This window comes from Suncus etruscus, chromosome 14 (assembly GCF_024139225.1).
Source record: "Suncus etruscus isolate mSunEtr1 chromosome 14, mSunEtr1.pri.cur, whole genome shotgun sequence".
Classification (NCBI taxonomy): domain Eukaryota; kingdom Metazoa; phylum Chordata; class Mammalia; order Eulipotyphla; family Soricidae; genus Suncus; species Suncus etruscus.
The window spans coordinates 2,072,968-2,096,023 of NC_064861.1; the positions used below are offsets into that span (position 1 = coordinate 2,072,968).

The following is a 23,056-nucleotide window of genomic DNA, read 5'->3' on the forward strand; positions in this document are numbered from 1 at the left end:
TAATTTACCTGTTTCCAGGTCACTGGAAAAAAGAGCTGAGAACATTCTGGTTCTTCCTTCCTTACACTCAGCAGAGTGAATTGGGGGCCTGGGGTAGTACCTGAGTTTCCCATGCCTTTGTCAATGATCTTATTTTCCTGAAATATCAGGGCACCAAGGAAAATGCACACTCATTTCAGAGTCGCCAACAGAAAGTTCCAGCCATCTATAGTCCTAGAAGCATCTATTTGTGATTTATGTAGGGATACTAAATGGTAGATCAGCATGACTAGCAGGTTTCTTTCAGGGTCGAGTGGAACAAGTGATAGAAATACTGGTTCCACATCACATCTTCCCCTCATGAAGGAGGCATTAGGAAGGGGGACAAACTGCTGGACATGACACAGCCTGTCACAGGCATTTTCCTGAATGGTCTGGCTCCACCTGTGTTCTTCTCTAAATGGCCCATGCTGCTTGATTTGAGGCATTTTCAGGATAGTCTTTTACTGGCCCTCCAGCCTCAAGGTTTAAATGGGCTATTGGCACCTTGGGACAATTATCTTTGTGCTTTTGATCATTAGTAAGTGCATAGGCCAGTTCCCACTAAGAGAACCTAGAAATGTGTAGCCTGATGTTAGATTTTAACCAGTGACTGATGGAAACTGTCAGTGGTGTTGACTCTTTTTGTTCTCTGCCAAGTTCTTTACTCACCTGTGCGATTCTTGTTTGTTTGACGTCACTTGTAGCAGTATTCAGGATTTCCTTTTAGGTCTGTGCTCAGGAATCACTCCTGAAGTGGCCTGAAGGACCAAACCCAGGTCAGCCTGTGTAAGGCAAGCACCTTACCTGCTGCACTATCTCAACAGCCCTGTGTTTATTCTTTTAAGCCTTCTCACCTAATATGTATCTTGTTAAAATTAATTGTTTACAGTATATTTTCATTAGGAAGGAAAAGTACTTGGTTTGATGGTAACTTCATTTTTAATTTGAAATTTTATAGTAATTTTTATTTTCACCAAAGTGGATTACAAATCATTCACAGTAAAATTTTAGGTATATAGTGACATTGAATCAGGGGCATTCCCACCACCAATGTTGTTCTCCCTCTCCCCCAGTTCCCAACATACATCCCGTGTCCTCCTCCTTTGCTCCCTGGGCTGCTAGTGTAAGTGGTCCCCTCTGTGTCTAACTTGTTGTAGATTGAGTATTAATCCTGATGTCGTTGACTTTGGATTTGGTACCTAAATCTGATCATTTTTTATTTCTACTCAATGTTCATGACTGTTTGGTCTTGGTAACCTCCATTGTTTCCCCCTGTTTGTGAGGCAGAACAAGATGGTTCAAGTTATGTGGTTCTGTTTGAAGGAAAGAAGAAAAAAGGAGTGGGGCAAAAATCAAACAAGCAAAAAATGAGAGGCTATATTTACCCCCTCTGTTTATGCACAAACTAGCACCACACTTGGAGAAATTTGTTCAAGGCAACCTCTATTTTCCCAGCATCTGCATTCCCATTCTCTGCATCTGAGGCAGCTGAGGTCTTGTCAAGATTCCAGGAGCAGCATTTCTGTATGGGGCTCAACTTCAAAACCACACAGAAAATCGATAGTAGAAATGCAGAATGCTGGGGGCCAGAGAGATAGCATGGAGGTAGGGCATTTGCCTTGCAAGCAGAAGGATGGCGGTTCAAATCCCGCCATCCCATATAGTCCTCCGAGCCTGCCAGGAGCGATTTCTGAGGAGAGGGAGGGGAGAGAGGAGACGGAGGGGAGGGTGAGGAGGAGGGAGAGGAGTGGAGGAGAGGGGAGGAGGGGGAGGAGAGAAAAGAAAAGAAAAAAAAGAAAAGAAAAGAAAATGCAGAATGATAAGAGATCAACTTTAGGAGAGATCAACTTTTTCCATCTTCTAAGTTAATCTAAGTCCATGCCTTTCCATGAATGGAGAAAATATTGAGCTATCCAGCACTCAGCTTCATACTGGCAAAAGATATACAAAATTATTGCAGAAAGATGGCTAAGGAGCTTGTATTTTTGCCACAATGATGGACTATTCAATTTAGTGAGCATGTGAAGATTACACATCTTAACAGCTTCTTTAGTTTTCCAGCCAAATTTAATGGTTGATTTCTCCTTAGAGTGTTAACAGTTCTAAAACTTAGAAACTTTAGTTAAAAAAAAGAAAAAAGAAAACCCAAGGTTTTTTTGTGTGACACTAATTGAGTGGGAATGTTATTTAATGTCCATTTTTTCTCTATTGTTATTGTTATACAAGAACATTTTTGCATGTTACTTTTGTAGCCTGCCACATTGCCACGTGAATTTAGAAACTTTTTGGTAGAGTCTTTAGGGTTGCCTAAATGTAATATCATGTCATCTGCAAACAATAAAAGCTTAACTTCTTCCTTTCTTATCTGGATGCCCTTGATATCTTTTTCTTGCATAAGTGCTATGGTAAGAAATTCCAGTACTATGCTGAATAGTGAGAGAGGGCAGCATTGTCTTGTAGCAGATTTTAGAGGAAAGGCTTTTAGTATATCTTCATTGACAATCATATTTGCCATTGGGTTGTGGTAGATGGCTTTGACTATATTGAGAAAAGTTCCTTCCATTCCCACCTTGATGAGAGATTTTTTTTTATCAAGAATTGGTGTTGGATCTTATTGAATGCTTTCTCTGTATCTATTGATATGATCATATGGTTTTTTTATTTTGTTAATATAGCATATTATGTTGATTAAAGCATGTATATTAAACCATCCTTGCATTCCTGGAATGAAACCTACTTAGTTGTGGTGTATGACTTTTTTGATGAGGCATTGTATCCTATTTGCCGAATTTTGTTGAGGATCTTTGCATTTGTGTTCATCAGATAACTGATGAACTGTGTTCACTTGATAACTATTGCTCTGTAATACAGTTTAAAGTTGAGAAAAGTAATGCCTCCCGTATACCTTTTCCCAAGGAGTGCTTTAGCTATTGGAGAGTGTTTATTGTTCCAAATGAATTTCAGAACTGCTTGATCCACTTCTTTGAAGAATGTCATATGTATCTTTAGAGGGATCGCATTAAATTCTTTGGGGAGTATTGCTATTTTAATGATGTTAATCCTGCCAATCCATGAGCAGGGTTTGTGTTTCCATTTCCGTATGTCCTCTCTTAATTCTTAGAGCATGGTTTTATAGTATTCTGTGTATAGGTCCTGCACGTCTTTGGTCAATTTGACTCCAAGATATTTGAGTTTGTGTGGCACTAATGTGAATGGGGTTGTTTTCTTAATGTCCATTTCTTCCCTATAATTATTGGTGTATAAAAATGCCATTGATTTCAGTGTGTTAATTTTGTAGCCTGTCACATTGCTATATGAATCTATTATTTCTAGAAGCTTTTTGGTAGAGTCTTTAGGGTTTTCTAAGTAGAGTATCATATCATCTGCAAACAATGAGAGCTTGACTTCTTCCTTTCCTATCTTGATGCCCTTGATATCTTCTTCTTCTTTTTTTTTTTTTTTTTTGCCTGATTGCTATAGCAAGTTCTTCCTGTACTATGTTAAATAGGAGTGGGAGTGGTGAGAGAGAACAGCCTTGTCTTGAATCAGAATTTAGAGGAAAGGCTTTCAGTTTGTCTCCATTGAGGATAATACTTGCCATTGGCTTGTGGTAGATGGCCATAACCATATTGAGAAAGGTCCTTTTCATTCCCATCTTGCTGAGAGTTTTTATCAACAATGGGGTTGGACCTTATCAAATGCTATATCTCTGTCTATTGATATGATCATGTTACTTTTATTTTTCTTGTTGTTGATGTTGTGTATTATGTTGATAGATTTACAGATGCTAAACCATCCTTTCATTCTTAGGATGAAACCTACTTGATTGTAGTGAATGATCTTGATGAGGCATTGGATCCTATTTGCCAAGATTTTGTTGAGGATCTTTGCATCTGCATTCATCAGGGATATTGCTCTGTAATTTTCTTTTTTGGCAGCATCTCTATCTGGTTTTGGTATCAAGGTGATACCAAAATCAAGCTTCATAAAAGCTGTTTGGAAGTGTTCCCATTTTTTCGATTTTATGAAAGAACCTGGCTAGGATTAGTAGTTCCTCTTGAAAGGTTTGAAAGAATTAATTAGTAAATCTATCTGGACCTGGGCTTTTGTTTGGGGGCAGAAATTTGATTACCATTTTAATTTCCTCAATAGTAATGGGGGTGTTTAGATATGCTACATCCTTCTTATTCAACTGTGGAAGGTTATAAGAGTCCAAGAATTTATCCATTTTTTCCAGGTTCTCATGTTTAGTAGCATAGAGTTTCTCAAAGTAGGCTCCGATTACCCTTTGAATCTCTGTAATATCTGTAGTGATCTTCCTCTTTTTATTTCTAATATGGGTTATCAAGTTTCTCTTTCTCTTTCTTTGTGAGTTTTGACAATGGTCTATCAATCTTGTTTATTTTTATTTTTTTTTTTTTTCAAAAAAACCAACTTCTACTTTTATTGATCTTTCGGTTTGTTTTTTTGGGTTTCCACTTCATTGATTTCTGTTCTAAGCTTTGTTATTTCCTTCTGACTTCCTATTTTTGGTTCCTTTTGTTGATCATTTTCCAATTTTATAAGCTGCATCATTAAGCTGTTCAGATATGCCCCTTCTTCCTTCCTGATGTGTGCTTGCAAAGCTATAAATTTTCCTCCCAGTACCACTTTTGCTGTGTATAGATTCTGATAGTTTGTGTTTTCATTTGTCATTTGTTTCCAGGAAAGTTTTGATTTACTCTTTGATTTCATCTCAGACCTACTGGTTGTTCAGTAGTAGGCTGTTTAATTTCCAGTTGTTAAAGTTTTTCTTGTGTGTCCCTTTGTAGTTCACATCTAACTTCAGAGCCTTGTGGTCAGCAAAGGTAGCCTGCAAAATTTCTATCCTCTTGATTTTATGGATGTATGTTTTATGTGCCAGCATGTGGTCTATCCTGGAGAATGACCCATGTACAGTGGAGAAGAATGTGTATCCAGGTTTCTGGGGATGGAGTGTCCTATATATATCTACTAGTCCTCTTTCTTCCATTTCTCTTTTCAGGACTAGTATATTTTTATTGGGTTTCAGTCTGGTTGACCTATCAAGTGTTGACAGGGCTGTATTAAAGTCTCCCACAATTATTGTGTTATTATTGATGTCTTCTTTCAACTTTGTCAATAATTGTATTAGATATTTTGCTGGTCTCTCATTGGTTGCATATGTTTATTAGTGCAATTTTTCCTGTTTCACATATTTTTTGATTAGTAAAAAGTGTCCATCTTTGTCCATTGCAACTTTTCTGAGACTAAAGTTGGTGTCATCAGATATTAATATGGCCACCCCAACTTTTTTAAGGGTGTTGTTTGCTTGGATGATTTTGAATCTATGTTCTGACTATTCAGGTGTGTTTCTGTATGCAGTAAAATGTCAATTTAGCTTTTTGATCCATTTTTCTACTCTGTGTCTCTTAAGAGATGCATTTCGTCCATTGATTTCAAGAGAGATAATTGTCATAGATTTAGTGTTATCATTTTTGTGTAGAAGTTTAGTGTGTCTCTTGTCTTTCTTGTCTTAAAGTAGACCTTTCAGTTTGTCTTGTAAAACTGGTTTTGATCTGTAAAGTTTCTTAGCTGTTGTTTATCTGTGAAGCTATGTATACTTCCTTCAAATCTGAAAGTGAGTCTGGGTGGGTGCAGTATTCTAGGCAAAACACTCATTTTATTAAGTTTGTCACTATATCCCACCACTGCCTTCTGATCTTGAGGGTTTCTTGTAACAGGTCTGCTATAAATCTTAAGGATGCTCCTTTGAATGTAATTTCTCTTTTTGATCTTGCTGCTTTCAGTATTGTATCCCTATTTATGGGATTTGTCATTATGAATAGGATGTGTCTTGGGGTGCTTTTCTTCAGATATCTTTTATCTTGTACTCCTCAGGCTTGCAGATTTTGGTTGCATACAGTCTTTAGCTCTACGAGTTTCTCTGTAATGATGTCCTTTACTATTCTACCTAGGGATTTTCTTCCTAGGTTTTTGGGACTCCAGTGAGTCTTATGTTCTGTTGAATTTATCAAAGACATCTATTTTCATCTGTTCACATTCTTTGAGTATTCTTTCCATTGTCTAATCATTTGCTTCAAGGTTCTTTTCCAATCTCTTCTACTGTTTGGAGTTGTTATGCATCTCATTTTTTAGCTCAATTATTCTGTCCTCAGCTGCTGTTATTCTCTAAGAGATGGTTTTCATTGAGTTTTTCATTTCATCAACCGAGTTTTTAAGGCCTGTTATTTTTGTTTGGAATTTTCTGGTTTCTCTCTTTGTGGCTTGTTCAGCTCTATTTACCTATGTTTTTTTTTTACTTCTATGAACATCCTCCATATTCTTCTCTAAACTCCTTATCTGAGAGGCTAACTAGGTTGTTGGCACTTTTCAGGTCATTAGAGCTGCCATATTCATTTTCTATGCATGGTATTGGTCTGTGTTGTTTCTCCATTGTCACACTTTTAGTGTGTTTTTTTTTCTATGTGTTATGGTGGGATTCATTTGATAGAAGATGCACACAGCCACAAAGCAGAATGACCACACTCTTCCGGCTCCACCCTTTATGGACTAGACAGCTCAACTCTAAAGAAGGTAGATGGGAATGATGGGCAGGGAAGACCAAGGTCCAGGACACAGGAGCGTTGAGAAGGTAGTCCAGAATGGTTGGATTTTTGCATTTCTGGTGCATGTTTCTCTACTGTCCTGTGTCCTGAACTTCTCCTGAGTGAGCCGAGAAGGGCCCAGCAAAATTGCTCTCCTAGAGTTGCTTGGGCAGGAAAGCCAAAGAACACTGAGTCCCAGAGTGAAAACTAAATATAGAGGTAACTTGCAAAAAGACAGGTATGTGACATCAGGCCAGAGGAACCTGGCCCTGCTGAATGATTACCAATTGAGAGAGACTGTGAGTGTCACTGTGCATGTTTTTCTACTGTCCTGTGTCCTGAACCTCTCCTGAGTGGGCCGAGAAGGGCCCAGCAAAATCACTCTCCTAGAGGGTCGAGAAGAGCATGGCCACTCTGCTTCACTTCACGGCCGTGCACTCTTTCTAAGGAATGAACCCCATCATAACATGCAGAAAAAAAATTAAACTACAAGTATGACAAAGAGGAAACCTCGCAGGCAAACACCATGCACAGAGAATGAAGATGATAGTTCTGATGATACAAAAAATGCAAACCATCTAATTAACCTCACAGATAAGAAGTTTAGAATAGAAATATGAAGGATCCTCATGGAAATCAAAGAAAACACAGTTCTAGCTGAACAGAATACAAAGAACAAAATCAGAAAACTCCAAATAAAATAACAGATCTGAAAAACACTGTAGTTCAACTGATGGTGAGCCTCTCCAGCAGGGCAACAACAGCCGAGGACAGAATCAGTGAACTGGAAGATCAAATGCAGAACAATTCCATACAGCAGAAGAGACTGGAAAAGAACCTTAAGGCAAATGATCATGTAATAGAAAAAGTACTCAAAGAATGTAAACAAATGAAAATAGAAGTCTTTGATAAACTCAACAGAAACATCATAAGAATTATTGGAGTCCCAGAGGTCCAGGAAGGGTATCCACAGGAAGAATCAACAGTCAAAGACATCATCGCAGAAAACCTCCCAGAGCTAAAGACTGCATGCAATCAAATCCTGCATGCCCAAAGAGTACCAGCTAAAAGAGACCCAAAGAAAAACATCCCAAGACACATCCTAGTCACAATGAATCCTACAGATAGAGATAGAATACTGAAAACAGCAAGATCAAAAAGGGAAATTACGGGGCCGGAGAAATAGCATGGAAATATGGTGCTTGCCTTTCATGCAGAAGGATGGTGGTTCAAATCCCAACATCCCATATGGTGCCCTGTGCCTGCCAGGGGCAATTTCTAAGCATAGAGCCAGGAATAACCCTTGAGCGCTGCTGGGTGTGACCCCCCCCCCCCAAAAAAAAGGGAGATTACATTCAAAGGAACGTCCATAAGATTTACAGCAGACCTGTCACAAGAAAGTCTCAAGGCCAGAAAACAGTGGTGGGGTATTGTGACAAGACTGAATAAAATGGAGGCTTCACCTAGATTTTGCACCTAGCTCAACTCACGTTTAGGTTTGAAGGAAAGATACATAGCTTCACGGATAAGCCACAACTCAAAAACTTCACAAATGCAAAACCAGCCTTAAAGGAAAAACTGAAAGGTCTACTTTAAGACAAGAGAGACCAACAAACACACCAAACTTATACACAAGGAATTTTCGCATTTCTATTTAGAAGCAGAGTTGATGTCATTTGGCACAGTGGATGACTGATAACATACATGTTTTACACCTAATTATCTTTGTTGTGTATTATCAGACAGCAGAGCATGTACTGGTTATTTAGCAACTAGGACCAGCTTTGCATCTGTTCAATCATGAAACTATTCTGAGGGCTATAGGAATAGTACAATGGAGTAGGTCTGGTATTAAAGAAAGGAGACCTGGGTTCCATTCCTAGCACTACAAATAGTTTCCAATGCACTATCAGGAGTATCCCTGAGCACAGTTGAGTGTGGCCCCAAAGCAAAACAAAATTGTTTGGGGGATTAAATAATTCAATATAAATACAAAATTTAAAATAATGTCTGCCCACCACCACCACCACCACCCCCACCACACAAAAAAGAATGAATTAAAAAAAGAGAGAAAGAAAAAAAAGAATAATATCTGACACAAATGTTACACAAATTACTTTTTTGGAAGCAAGATAGTTTTTATTTAAACTTCTGTATTCCAAAGGTAACATGGGCTATCCAAGAGTGGAAATAGACAGCAAAGAAATACAAAGACAAGCCAGGGAGACAGGAGATGTGTGCTCAGGAGGACATAAACTAGAAGAGTGGCCACAAGTTACTTTTAACATTAGACCTTTAAAGGACCTTACAGACCATTTAAAAACTAGCACAGGTGGAATGGGTCAGAGCACTTAAAATATATAAAGCCAGCAGGCCAGATAGAAAGGTTTTCCAATTCCTTGGCAAATTACCATTGGTGAGGATAAACTTTGCTCTACCTTTACTTTTATAAAAGGAATATGGCCTGTCAATTCATTTGTTTCAGAATTATTTGTTGAAGTTTAGCTTTGTGCCATTGTAGGGATGCCAAAGATAGGATTGACACTGGTGGATTTCACTTTAACAGAACTGTTACAAACTTCACATAACCTACTGTGAACCCATTCTCTCATCAAATGGCATAACCATTTAGAATTAGCTGTCTATGTTAGAGACATGCATTTGACATGTTGACACAATGACTTGTATTAAGCCAGATCCACATGTAAACTACATTGACTCATACTGGCATCAACATAGCATGTGTGTGCTATTTTCAGTGATGCACACCTAAAACTAACATGTTATACTGCAGGGCCACCTTAGTAAAAACGAAAGATATGTCCAAGTAAAGCTGAAGTAAACTGCATTAAGCAAATTTTATATTTGATGTAAAATTAGATGTTCCTAAACTTCCAAATAACAGTAAATACTAGTCACCCAGGTTCTATTAAATTGGCCCTAATTTCCTTATTTGGAGGGATGAGCCTATATTTGGCAGTGCTCAGAACATAATTCCTGGTAGCCTCAGGGTGCAGGGGATCACACCTAGGTTGGCCACATGCAAGGCAAATGTCCTCCCTGTTGTAAGATCATTCTAGTCCCCCAGTCCTGATTTCTTTTAAATTATAAATGCAAATATTAAAAATTTATCCCCACGAGCAATTAAAATCTGCCAAGTCACAGCAAGAAGCTATGCAGTTTTCTGTGGTGGAATAAAGAGAACAAAACTCATTTACAGAAACTAGAATAGAGAAGACATGGCTGAGATCCCACAAAATAAAATCTTTTTTATCATTACAAAAGCAGAATGCTAGGGCCAGAAAGACAGTAAGGCACTTTCACACAACCCCGACTCATATCAAATCCTCAGCACCATAACATAGTCCTCTGAGCACAGCTGGCTGTGGCCCCACAACAAAAGTTAAAAGCTATTAGGGCAAGAAGTTAGTGTTTAGTGTTTGTCTTCCAAAGTGAGCTTATTGCTTTTATTGATTGTCTTCTATTTTGATATTACATGTGGGTGTAGGAGAAATGTATTTCTTTAATAACAATGTTGTTCCTTTTACACACCAATGGTTTTATTTTATTTTACCTTAAATGAACTGAAATTTTTCTTTAAAACAGACTTGTTCCATTATCACATTTATTCCCTTATGAATTTGGGTTCTTTTGGGACATAGAATGCATCTTCTTTCTGGAGAAAAAAAATGTCTTTAAATACCTTTGTATTTAGGTAAATAAAAGCATATATTTTGGCAATGGATTTATTAGTGTTAAGTGGAGTGGTAAAGTCTGAGAGTTGATCTCCCTGGAATCTGGTATGAGATGGAAATGGTAGCATTGCATAAAGAAAGTGATTTTGGGGGGCTGCACACATATCTTGTAAGTTTCTTTGGCTTTAGATACTGCTCTACTTATGAATATTGCTGCTAATCTCCTTAATTTAAATCTAAAAAATTTAAATGGCCAGTGGCACTGGAAAATGGGTGTGATCTACTACTTGGGTAATTGCCCCAGGCCCTAAATGTAAAAGCATTATTATGGGAAAAGAGGCTATTATGATGTGTTGAAGTATATAAAAAGAATATTCTATCCTTATGTTTAATTATGTCTTCATGCCCTCCCCTGCTATTTCCATAGGAGCCCTCACTTGTCCTCCTTGTTACCTGCTTACTAATTACAGGTTTACTCTCCCACCAGTCACTTCTTCCATTGTTGATCTTCCCTCTTTGAAATGTTCTCTAAAAACGAATTGTCTCTTCTAAATCTATAAACTAGGATTAGCCCCAGTGTAACTTAATGTTTACATCTTATGTCACATAAACATTTATTGAAAGGAATTTTCAATAATATAAACTTTAAGAATATCTCTGCTCGGGTTTCTGCCAGGAGTCAGAAGGGCGCAGAAGCCACCTTGGGCCATGCAGTTTCCAGCTGCCTGAGACTGGATTTCATAAGCCTTCCGGTGATCCTGTCTGCTTCAGAGGTGGTTCGGGACATACACACACTGATTCCTGCTGGTTTCTGCTGGAGGTCAGAAAGGTGCAGAAGCCATCTTGGGTCATGCTGTTTTTAGTTGCCTGAGATTGATTTCATCAGCATTCCTGCTGGTGATCCTGCCTGCTTCAGGGGTGGTTTGGGGCATACACACACTGATTCCTGCTGATTTCTGCTGGAGGTCAGAAGGGCGCAGAAGCCATATTGGGCCATGCGGTTTCCAGCTGCCTGAAACTGGATTTCATCAGTGTTCCTGCCGGTGATCCTGCCTGCTTCAGAATGAGAGACAGAATTGAGGAACTCTGCTGGAACTCAGATGCCAGCACCCCTATCTGCCTGTCTTCTGTGCTGTGCTCCATTTTCGGCCTGATTTCATCCTGTGTGTGGCTCATCTACAGACGGCTCACCTTCCCTGGAGCCTTCCCTGGAGGTGAGTTTACAAGCCCAGAAAGGGTGAAGCCAGAGGAGCATGGTCGCTCTGCTTCGCTTCCTGGCCATGCACATCATTTAGCCAATGAATACAACCACAACACGTAGAAAAACCCACAATACAAGTGTAACAATGGGGAAACAATGCAGGCCAGTGCCAGACACAGAGAATGACAATGACAACTTTGATGGCTTGAACATGACCAACCATCTAGTCAGTCTCTCAGATAAGGAGTTTAGAGTCGCAATGTGGAAGATGTTCAAAGAACTCAAAGAAAGTATAGAAGAGAACACTAGTAAGAATCAAGAGAATATGAAGTTAGAAATCAGAAAACTCCAAACTGAAATTTCAGGCCAAATAACAGGCATGAAAAACTCAGTAGATTAATTGAAGAAAAACATGGTTGAGCTTTCCCACGGGTTAACAGCAGCTGAGGATAGAATTAGTACACTGGAAGATGAGATGAATAACAATTCCATACAGCAGAAGAAATTGGAAAAAAGCCTTAAAGCAAATGATCAAACAATGGAAAAATTACTCAAAGGATGGGAACAGATGAAAATAGAAGTCTATGATAAGCTCAACAGAAACAACTTAAGAATCATTGGAGTGGCAGGCTACAAAATTAACACACAAAAATCAATGGCCTTTCTATACACCAATAGTAATAAGGAAGAAATGGACATTAAGAAAACAACCCCATTCACAATAGTACCAAACAAACTCAAATATCTTGGAATCAACTTGACTAAAAATGTGAAGGACCTATACAAAGAAAACTATAAAACTCTGCTCCAAGAAATAACAGAGGACACGCGGAAATGGAAGCACATACCCTGCTCATGGATTGGCAGGATTATCATTAAAATGGCAATACTCCCCAAAGCATTGTACAGATTTAATGTGATCCCTCTAAAGATACCCATGACATTCTTCAAAGAAGTGGATCAGGCACTCTTGAAATTCATTTGGAACAATAAACACCCTAGAATAGCTAAAGCAATCCTTGGGAAAAAGAATATGGGAGGAATTACTTTCCCCAACTTTAAACTGTACTACAAAGCAAAAGTTATCAAAAAAGCATGGTATTGGAATAAAGACAGGCCCTCAGATCAGTGGAATTAGCTTGAATACTCAAAGAATGCTCCCCAGACATACAGTCACCTAATTTTTGATAAAGGAGCAAGAAATCCTAAATGGAGCAAAGAAAGCCTCTTCAACAAGTGGTGTTGGCACAACTGGCTAGCCACTTGCAAAAAATTGAACTTAGACCCCCAGCTAACATCATGTATGAAGGTTAAATCCAAATGGATTAAAGACCTCGATATCAGACCTGAAACCATAAGATATATAGAACAACACGTAGGTAAAACACTCCAGGACATTAAGACTAAAGGCATCTTCAAAGAGGAAACTGTACTCTCCAAGCAAGTGAAAGCAGAGATTAACAGATGGGAATATATTAAACTGAGAAGCTTCTGCACCTCAAAAAAAATTAGCACCCAGAATACAAGAGCCCCCCACTGAGTGGGAGAAACTATTCACCCAATACCCATCAGACAAGGGGTTAATCTCCAAAATATACAAGGCACTGACAGAAATTTACAGAAAAAAAAAACATCTAATCCCATCAAAAATTGGGGAGAAGAAATGGACAAACACTTTGACAAAGAAGAAATACAAATGGCCAAAAGACACATGATAAATGCTCCATATCACTAATTATCAGGGAGATGCAAATCAAAACAACTATGAGGTACCACCCCACACCCCAGAGATTGGCATACATCACAAAGAATGAGAACAAGCAGTGTTGGCGGGGATGTGGAGAGAAAGGAACTCTTATCCACTGCTGGTGGGAATGCCGTCTAGTTCAACCTTTATGGAAAGCAATATGGAGATTCCTCCAAAAACTGGAAATCGAGCTCCCATATGAACCAGCTATACCACTCCTAGAAATATACCCTAGGAACACAAAAATACAATACAAAAATTCCTTCCTTACACCTATATTCATTGCAGCACTATTTACCATAGCAAGACTCTGGAAACAGCTAAGATACCCTTCAACAGATGAGTGGCTAAAGAAACTGTGGTACATATACACAATGGAATATTATGCAGCTGTCAGGAGAGATGAAGTCATGAAATTTTCCTATACATGGATGTACATGGAATCTATAATGCTGAGTGAAATAAGTCAGAGAGAATGAGAAAGGTGCAGAATGGTCTCACTCATCTATGGGTTCTAAGAAAAATGAAAGACATTCTTGCAATAATAACTTTCAGACACAAAAGAGAAAAGAACTGGAAGTTACAGCTTACCTCATGAAGCTCACCACAAACAAGGATGAGTTTAGTTAGAGAAATAACTACGTTTTGAACTATCCTAATAATGAGAATGTATGAGGGAAATAGAAAGCCTGTCTAGAGTACTGGCGGGGATTGGGTGGGGAGGAGGGAGATTTGGGACATTGGTGATGGAAATGTTGCACTGGTGTTGGGTGGTGTTCTTTACATGACTTAAACCCAAACACAATCATGTATGTAATAAAGTTGTTTAAATAAAAATAAATAAATAAATAAATAAAAGAATACCTATGCTTTTCCTGTCAGAAAACACATATTTTCTGATAGGAGTAAACCTACAATTTGTCTTTTTCAACAGATAACACCCACCACAACTGAAGTTTATCAGTCTCAGATAGTTCTGGGTTTTTTTATCTGCTTTTCTCTGACCCTGACTCTTTTCACTGCCAGCATAAATGCAACCCTCTTCACTTACTCTAATCTGTAAATATGCATTGTTTCATTTCTATTTTAAGTTATTCCAACTGAAAACATATACTTTTTATCATTTGTTTTGATTGGAGAATTTAAACCAGCATAATGGTTTAAATAATTTAAATTCATAATTCAAACCACAATCGCTTCAACATGGTGAAATATTGTTTTCTCTCCAGTGCTTCAGCTGACTTCTAGTTCAGAACTGTAAGTTCAGCAGTAAGGTCTCCTGCTGCCAGGTTGTCTATGCTAGGACTCTGCCAGAAGGCTGGGCACTGGGGTTCAGGTGATGCAGGTCACATATATGAGCTTCTAGCTAGTCAAAGCAGAGGTGCTCAGACTCTATTCCACACACTATTGACATTACTGACTTTCACAAGGTGACTGCAGGTAGGCCAAGTAGATCTGAACAGGTGAATCCAGTGGGAAGCCAGCTCCTAGTTTTGGTGCCAAACTCCAATGTTCACTTCTAGCAGGTTGCCCATTTCCTGTCCCTACTGCCTTTTCTTTCCAATTCTGGCTATGCCCAGTGATGAACACCCAAGTTGGCACCTCCTTCGCTTTCTGCTAGGACAATAGGGCAAGGTATGTCACCTTAGAACTGGAAATATAGGACTCAGCCTATGAAAACATTGGAAAAGCCTTTTCCTCCCCCTCACAGCTGCCATCCCAAGCTGGGGTCAGTCCTGCCAGGGGTAGCCCTGTGCAGCTAAATCCCATGAGCAAGCATGACTGTCTCAGTGCTGACCCACACACCAGAAGAGAACATCAGGACAGCCTAGAAAGCTACCAAAAGTGCTCTGAGGGCTTCCACTTTTTTCTATTTCAACCTAATGAATACTAATTTTGACTCATATTGCTGAACACAAATTTGAGCATAAACATAACCTAGTAATATGAACATGGGGCCCACAAATGAGTTTATTGGTTGGGTAAGAGTGATAGCACAGTAGGGAGGGCATTTGCCTTACATGCAGCTAACCTGGGTTTAATCCCCCAGCATCCCATATGGTCCTCTGACCCTGCCAGGAATAGCCTGGAGTGCTGCTGCATGTGGCCAAAAAAGATCAACTTGTAACCCCAGAGCCCACTTGTCCTCACAGGGGGGCTATTTCATAACAGCATCAATCACCATCCTTCTCTCACCCACGGTTGCTGTGTAGACACAAGTTCTGGTGCCAGATTTCCTCCTGACTGGATACCTTCCCACTGCTCCTCTCACACTCTGCACAGGGTCAATTCAGCCCCTTCTGCCCTCCCATTCTACTTTGCAGGGAGGTCTAGGTTCTTCCACCTAATCAGTTGTCAGTTCACCCATTGGTTGAACAATCTTCTGTTGGGGAGATAATTATTCAGCGCTTAAATGGTACAGTGATCCTCAGGTGCCATAGGAAAGGAGGTGATGCTCTCAGAGTCTCACCAAGGTCTCACATGGGAGCTTCCATGGCTGTCAGAGTTGTGCAGTGGGGACCCTCTGGCTGGTGCCTCATGTGCTGTGGGACTTGTGGGACTTGGATCAGTGGAGTTGTTCCATGTGCTGCTTTCTGAGTGGGAAGGACACTGTCCCCAGATCTGTTTCCTCACATCCCCACACTGTCCATGAGCCATGTTTAGGAAAGACCATCTCCTCCCTGAGCTCAGAGCACAGCACATGAGACCATGCTGTAAGCTCAATTCTGACATTTCTGACATTTAGTGATGAGGTTTTGTGGCTCCCACTTGGGGAAATGTCAGTCTCCCTTTCAAAGCTTAGTCTCTGCTTGGATTTCACCCTGGGCATGGCCTACACCCCTACTCAGGATCCCATCCCTGAATCTGGTTCCACAGCTTTCCAGGCTGCCTGAGAGAAATGGCTCTTGAACATTTCCCACTCTACCCCCACCACCTCTACTCCTGTCATCACCCTTCCCCAGAAAGAGTAGCCCTCCTTGTCATTTAGCTTCTCTTGTCTACTTTCAGTGGATTATAAAAGGTACTTTTCTTATTCTATAGACTGCTATATGCTTTACAAATGGAAAGAAAAGTCACTTGATTAGAAGTGAGCAAGATATGGGTTAATTCAAGTTTCCTCAGAATCTCAAGATAATTTAGAAACCAACTGCCATGTGAAAGTTGTTTTTATTCACTCCCTCAAAATCAAGAATATTAAGAGCAATTTGTACAGTACTTGCTGCCAAAGCCATGTGGAACTGATTTCAATATCTCGACAACAATAGAATTTCTTAAGTCACCTCTTGCTAATGAACAGCTTTAATTTTATTAAACATAGTGTGCTGTGGGGATTATCCATAAGCTGGAATATCACATTATCTGGTTTAGCTGATCATTTATTAAATTGGAGTTTTTTGCTTGTTCAGAGATGTATGACCCCAAGGTAAGTTTTCGTTTTTTGCTTCTGGTGTCTGGGATCAAACTGGGGTCACTCCATGCTGGCAAGTACCTTACCCTTGGTGCTAACTCTGGCCCAAAAGATAAATTTTAATTAAAACTACTCACACAAGGAGCCAGAGCAGTGGCGCTAGAAGTAAGGCGCCTACCTTGCAAGCACTAACCTAGGATGGACCATGGTTTGATCCCCCAGCATCCCATATCATCCCCCAAGCCAAGAGTGATTTCTGAGCACACAGCCAGGAGTAACCCCTGTGTGTCACTGGATAAGGTCCAAAACCAAAAAACTACTCACTCAAGATGTCCTGATTATAAAATTACTTAAGTCCCTATTTTTTATTTGTGATGAAAATGTTATTTTGTTATCAGCTTGTTTTTTCTGCATCTCTGAGCAAGTTACATATTCATACATTAAAATGATGAATCGTTCTAAAATAACGTTCTTTTGGTTTTCGGGCAATTTGCTGGTTTATGATTAAATTTAATATAAATTAATATTAACAAATAACTTTAGTAATTATAATAATATATTATTCATTCTACAGTAATATAAAAAATATATTATTTGACATATAATATATAATATTATATCATTAATATATAATAATATTCCATTAATTATAAGTGATAAAATAACAATTATTTATAATATTAATTAAATTTTACATTAAATTCAATCACACCAGTAGTGTTTAAGAGTTACTCCTTGCTTTGTGTTCAGGAAACATTCATAGCAGGCTCAGGGACCAACATATGGGATGCCAGGGATCAAACAGGGTTGGGCACATTCAAGGCCAATACCCTACCCACTATGTTATCACTCTGGCCCCTAAGTTGATCTTTTATTGTAGAAACTTATTAGCACATAGTAGGCCAGCATAATATTTGTTGATTAACTAATCACTCTAGTACTGAAAAAGAATTTAAAGAATTCAAATTTTCTAATAACAAAAATCACATTAACACACCTGAGAGTTGCTTATATTTTATTTCAGCTATATAACTTTGAGAGAAACAGAGTTAAAAAAAAAACTATTGCTTCATTACTGATGATTCCTCTACCAAACCAATATCATCACCCTGCCTAAATGTAGATTATTTTTGTATTGAGCACTATATAGTACCTGTAGTATACATTTCACGTAGTCTCATTTTACCCTTCCACTACCTAATGGGTACTGATCCACACACCTTGTAGGTGATACACAAAGTCAAATGTCCGAACTGATATCACAAAACTAAAAACAGAGTGAGAATCTAATCTTGGACTGACGTCCTGATCCAGGCTGTCCAATTGCCCAGGGGCTTACACACTCACACTTGGATGTAGCCTAACAAACCACAGTGGCAACATTTAAAGAGACTAGATGTCAGGTGGTTATCCTTTTGTGTGTGTGTGTGATTTTTTTCTTCTTTATTTGAGCATCGTGATTACATAAATGATTGTGATTAGGTTTCAGTCATGTAAAGAACACCCCCTTCACCAGTGCAACATTCCCACCACCAATGTCCCAAATCTCCCTCCATCCCTCCCCACCCCCACCTGTGCTCCAGACAGGCTTTCCAGTCCCTTATTCATTCACATGATTATAGTAGTTCTCTGTGTAGTTATTTCTATAGCTGTACTCACCACTCTTTGTAGTGAGCTTCATGGAGTAAGCTGGTGTTTCAGCCCTCCTCTCATTGTCTCTGAGGATTGTTACAAAAATGACTTATTTTTCTTAAAAAACCATAGATGAGTGAGACTATTCTGCGTCTCTCTCTCTCTCTCCCTCTGACTTATTTCACTCAGCATGATAGATAACATGTACATCCATGTATAGGAAAATTTCATGACTTCATCTCTCCTGACGGCTGCATAATATTCCATTGTGTATATGTACCATAGTTTCTTTAGCCATTAGTCTGTTGAAGGGCATCTTGGTTGTTTCCAGAGCCTGGCTATTGTGAATAGTGCTGCAATAAATATAGGTGTGAGGAAAGGGTTTTTGTATTGTATCCTTGTGTTCTTAGGGTATATCCCTAGGAGTGGAATAGCAGGGTCGAATGGGAGCTCAATTTCCAGATTTTAAAGGAATCTCCTTATCGCTTTCCATAGAGGCTGTACTAGACGGCATTCCCACCAGCAGTGGATAAGAGTTTCTTTCTCTCTACATCCCCGCCAGTACTGATTGTTCTCATTCTTTGTGATGTGCGCCAAACTCTGCGGTGTGAGGTGGTATCTCATCGTCGTTTTGATTTGCATCTCCCTGTTGATTAGTGACGAGGAGCATTTTTTCATGTGCCTTTTGACCATTTGTATTTCTTTTTTATCAAAGTGTCTGTTCATTTCTTCTCCCCATTTTTTTATGGGATTAGATGTTTTTTTCTTGTAAAGTTCTGTCAGTACCCTGTATATTTCGGATATTAGCCCCTTATCTGAAGGGTGTTGGGTGAATAGTTTCTCCCACTTGGTGGGTGACTCTTCTATCATGAGCACTATTTCTTTTGAGGTGCAGAAGCTACTCAATTTAATGTATTCCCATCTGTTGATCTCTGCTTCCACTTGTTTTGAAAGTGCAGTTTCCTCCTTGAAGATGCCTTTAGACTCAATGTCATGGGGTGTTTTACCAACGTATTGTTCTATATACCTTATGGTATCTGGTCTGATATCAAGGTCTTTAATACATTTGGATTTTACCTTCGTACATGATGTTAACTGGGGATCTATGTTCACATTTTTGCAAGTGGCTAACCAGTTCTGCCAGCATCACTTGTTGAAGAGGTTTTCCCTGCTCCACTCAGGATTTCTTGCTCCTTTGTCAAAAATTAGGTAATTGTACATCTGGAAAACGTTCTCTGAGAACTCAAGCCTATTCCACTGATCTGAGGGTCTGTCTTTAATTCCATTCCATGCTGTTTTGATAACTATTGCTTTGTAGTACAGTTTAAAGTTGGGGATAGTAATGCCTCCCATTTTCCTTTTCCCTGGGAGTGCTTTAGCTATTCGAGGGTGTTTATTGTTCCAGATGAACTTCATAAGTGTTTGACCCACTTCTTTGAAGAATGTCATGAGTATTTTTAAGGGGACCACATTAAATCTGTATAATGCTTTGGGGAGTATTGCCATTTTAGCGATGTTAATTCTGCCAATCCATGAGCAGGTATGTGTTTTCATTTCCCCATGTCCTCTCTTATTTCTTGGAGCAGAGCTTTATAGTTTTCTTTGTATAGGTCCTTCACATCTTTGGTCAAGTTGACTCCAAGATATTTGAGTTTGTGTGGCACTATTGTAAATGGAATTGCCTTCCTGACTTCCATCTCTTCCCTATCATTATTGGTGTATAAAAAGTCCATTGATTTCTGTAGGTTGATTTTGTAGCCTGCCACCTTGCTATATGAATCTATTGTTTCTAGAAGCTTTTTGGTAGAGACTTTAGGGTTTTCTAAGTAGAGTATCATGTCATCTGCAAACAATGAGAGCTTGACTTCTTCCTTTCCTATCTGGATTCCCTTGAGATCTTTTTCTTGCCTGATCGCTATAGCAAGAACTTCCAGTACTATGTTGAAGAGGAGTGGTGAGAGCAGACAGCCTTGTCTTGTACCAAAATTTAGAGGAAAGGCTTTTAGTTTTTCTCCATTGAGGATAATATTTGCCATTGGCTTGTGGTAGATGGCTTCAACTAGATTGAGAAATGTTCCTTCCATTCCCATATTGCTGAGTTTTGATCAAGAATGGGTGTTGGACCTTATCAATGCATCTATTGATATGATCATGTGATTTTTATTTTTCTTGTTGATGTTGTGTATGATGTTGATAGATTTATGGATGTTAAACATTCCTTGCATTCCTGGGATGAAACCTACTTGGTGGTAGTGTATGATCTTCTTGATGATGCATTGGACCCTATTTGCCAGGATTTTGTTGAAGATCTTTGCATCAGCATTCATCAGGGATATTGGTCTGTAATTTTCTTTTTTGGCAGCATCTGTCTGGTTTTGGTATCAAGGTGATGTTGGCTTCATAAAAGCTATTTGGGAGTGTTCCCATTTTTTTCAATTTTATGGAAGAGCTTGGCTAGGATTGGTAGTAGCTCCTCTTAAAAGATTTGAAAAAAATTATTAGGAAAACCATCTGGGCCTGGGCTTTTCTTTTTGGGCAGATGTTTGATTACAGTTTCAATTTCCTCAATAGTGATGGGGGTGTTTAGATATGCTACATCCTCCTTACTTAAATGTGGAAGGTTATAAGTGTCCAAGAATTTTTCCATTTCTTCTAGGTTCTCATGTTTAGTAGCATACAGTTTTTCAAAGTAGTCTTTGATTACCCTTTTTATCTCTGCAATTTCTGTCGTGATCTCCCCCTTTTCATTTCAATACGGGTTATCGGATTTCTCTCTCTTTTTCTTTGTGAGTTTTGCCAATGGTCTATCAATCTTGTTTACTTTTCAAAGAACCAGCTTCTGCTTTCATTGATCTTTCGGATTGCTTTTTGGTTTTCCACTTCATTGAGTTCTGCTTTCAGCTTTGTTATTTCCTTCTGTCTTCCTATTTTTTTTTCCTTTTGTTGGTCATTTTCTAATTTTTTGAGCTGCATCATTAAGTTATTCAGGTATGCTCCTTCTTCCTTCCTGATGTGTGCTTGTAGAGCTAAAAATTTTCCTCTCAGGACCGCTTTTGCTGTGTCCCATAGATTCTGGCAGTTGTGTCTTCATTATCATTTGTTTCCATGAAAGTTTTGATTTCCTTTTTTATTTCATCATGGACCCACTGGTTGTTCAGTAGCAGGCTGTTTAATTTCCAATTGTTAAAGTTTTTCTTCTGTGTGGCTTTGTAGTTCACATCTAATTTCAGAGCCCTGTGGTCAGCAAAGGTAGCCTGCAAGTTTTCTATCCTCTTGATTTTATAGAGGTATGTTTTATGTGTCAGCATGTAGTCTATTCTGGAAAATGACCCATGTACATTGGAAAAGAATGTATATCCAGGTTTTATGGGATGGAGTGTCCTGTATATATCTACTAGTCCTCTTTCTTCCATAACTCTTTTCAGGGCTAGTATGTTTTTGTTGGGTTTCAGTCTGGTTGACCAATCAAGTGTTGATAGGGCCGTGTTGAGGTCTCCCACAATTATTGTGTTATTATTAATGTCTTCTTTCAGATTTGTCAGTACTTGTATTAGATAATTTGTTGGTCTCTCATTGGGTGCATATATATATATATATGGGTGCATATATATATATATATATATATATGTTTAATAGTCTGATTTCTTCCCGTTGCACATATCCCTTGATTAGTACATAGTGTCCATCTTTGTCCCTTACCACTTTTCTGAGTATAAAGTTGGTGTCATCAGATACTAACATGGCCACCCCAGCTTTTTTGAAAGTGTTGTTTGCTTGGATGATTTTCCTCCAGCCTTTGATTTTGAGTCTATGTTTGTTCTGACTATTCAGATGTGTATCTTGTAGGCAACAGAAGGTTGGATTCATCTTTTGACCCATTTTGCCACTCTCTGTCTTTTAATTGGTGAATTTAGTCCATTGACATTAAGGGAGATGATTGTCATAGGATTTAAAGTCATCTTTGTAGATAAGTTTGCTGTGTTTGTTGTCTCTCTTGTTTTAGAGTAGACATGTCAGTTTTACCTTTAAGGCTGGTTTATCATCTGTGAAGTTTCTGAGCTGTTGTTTATCCATGAAGCTGTGTATTCTTCCTTCAAACCTGAACGTGAGTTGGGCTGGGTACAGTATTCTCGGTGAGGCATTCATTTCCTTCAGTCTTGTCACAATATCCCACCACTGTCTTCTGGCCTTGAGAGTTTCTTGTGACATGTCTGCTGTAAGTCTTAGGGGTCCTCCTTTGAATGTAATTTCCCTTTTTGATCTTGCTGCCTTCTGTATTCTATCTCTATCTATGGGATTTGTCATTGTAACAAGGATATGTCTTGGGGTGTTTTTCTTTGGGTCTCTTTTAGCTGGTACTCTTCGGGCTTGCAGGATTTGATTGCATGTAGTCTTTATCTCTGGGAGTTTCTCTTTGATGATGTCTTTGACAGTTGATTCTTCCTGGAGATCTCCTACCTGGGTCTCTGGGACTCCAATGATTCTTATGTTGTTTCTGTTGAGTTTATCAAAGACTTCTATTTTCATCTGTTCGCATGCCTTGAGTACTTTTTCCATTGCCTGTTCGTTTGTCTTAATGTTCTTTTCCAATTTCGTCTGTTGTGTTGAGTTTTTCTGCATCACATCTTCCAGTACTCCGATTCTCTCCTCAGCTGCTCATACCCTGTTGGCGAGGCTATCCATTGAGGTTTTCAGTTGAGCAACTGTGGTTTTCAGATCTGTTATTTCAGTTTGGAGTTTTCTGAT

General features: G+C 38.9%; 1 protein-coding gene across 1 annotated transcript in view; it reads left to right on the forward strand.

Annotated features, from left to right (window-relative positions):
* BANK1 (B cell scaffold protein with ankyrin repeats 1) overlaps positions 1-23,056 on the forward strand; it is a 181,410-nt gene that overhangs the window by 134,645 nt on the left and 23,709 nt on the right. The window lies entirely within an intron of this gene.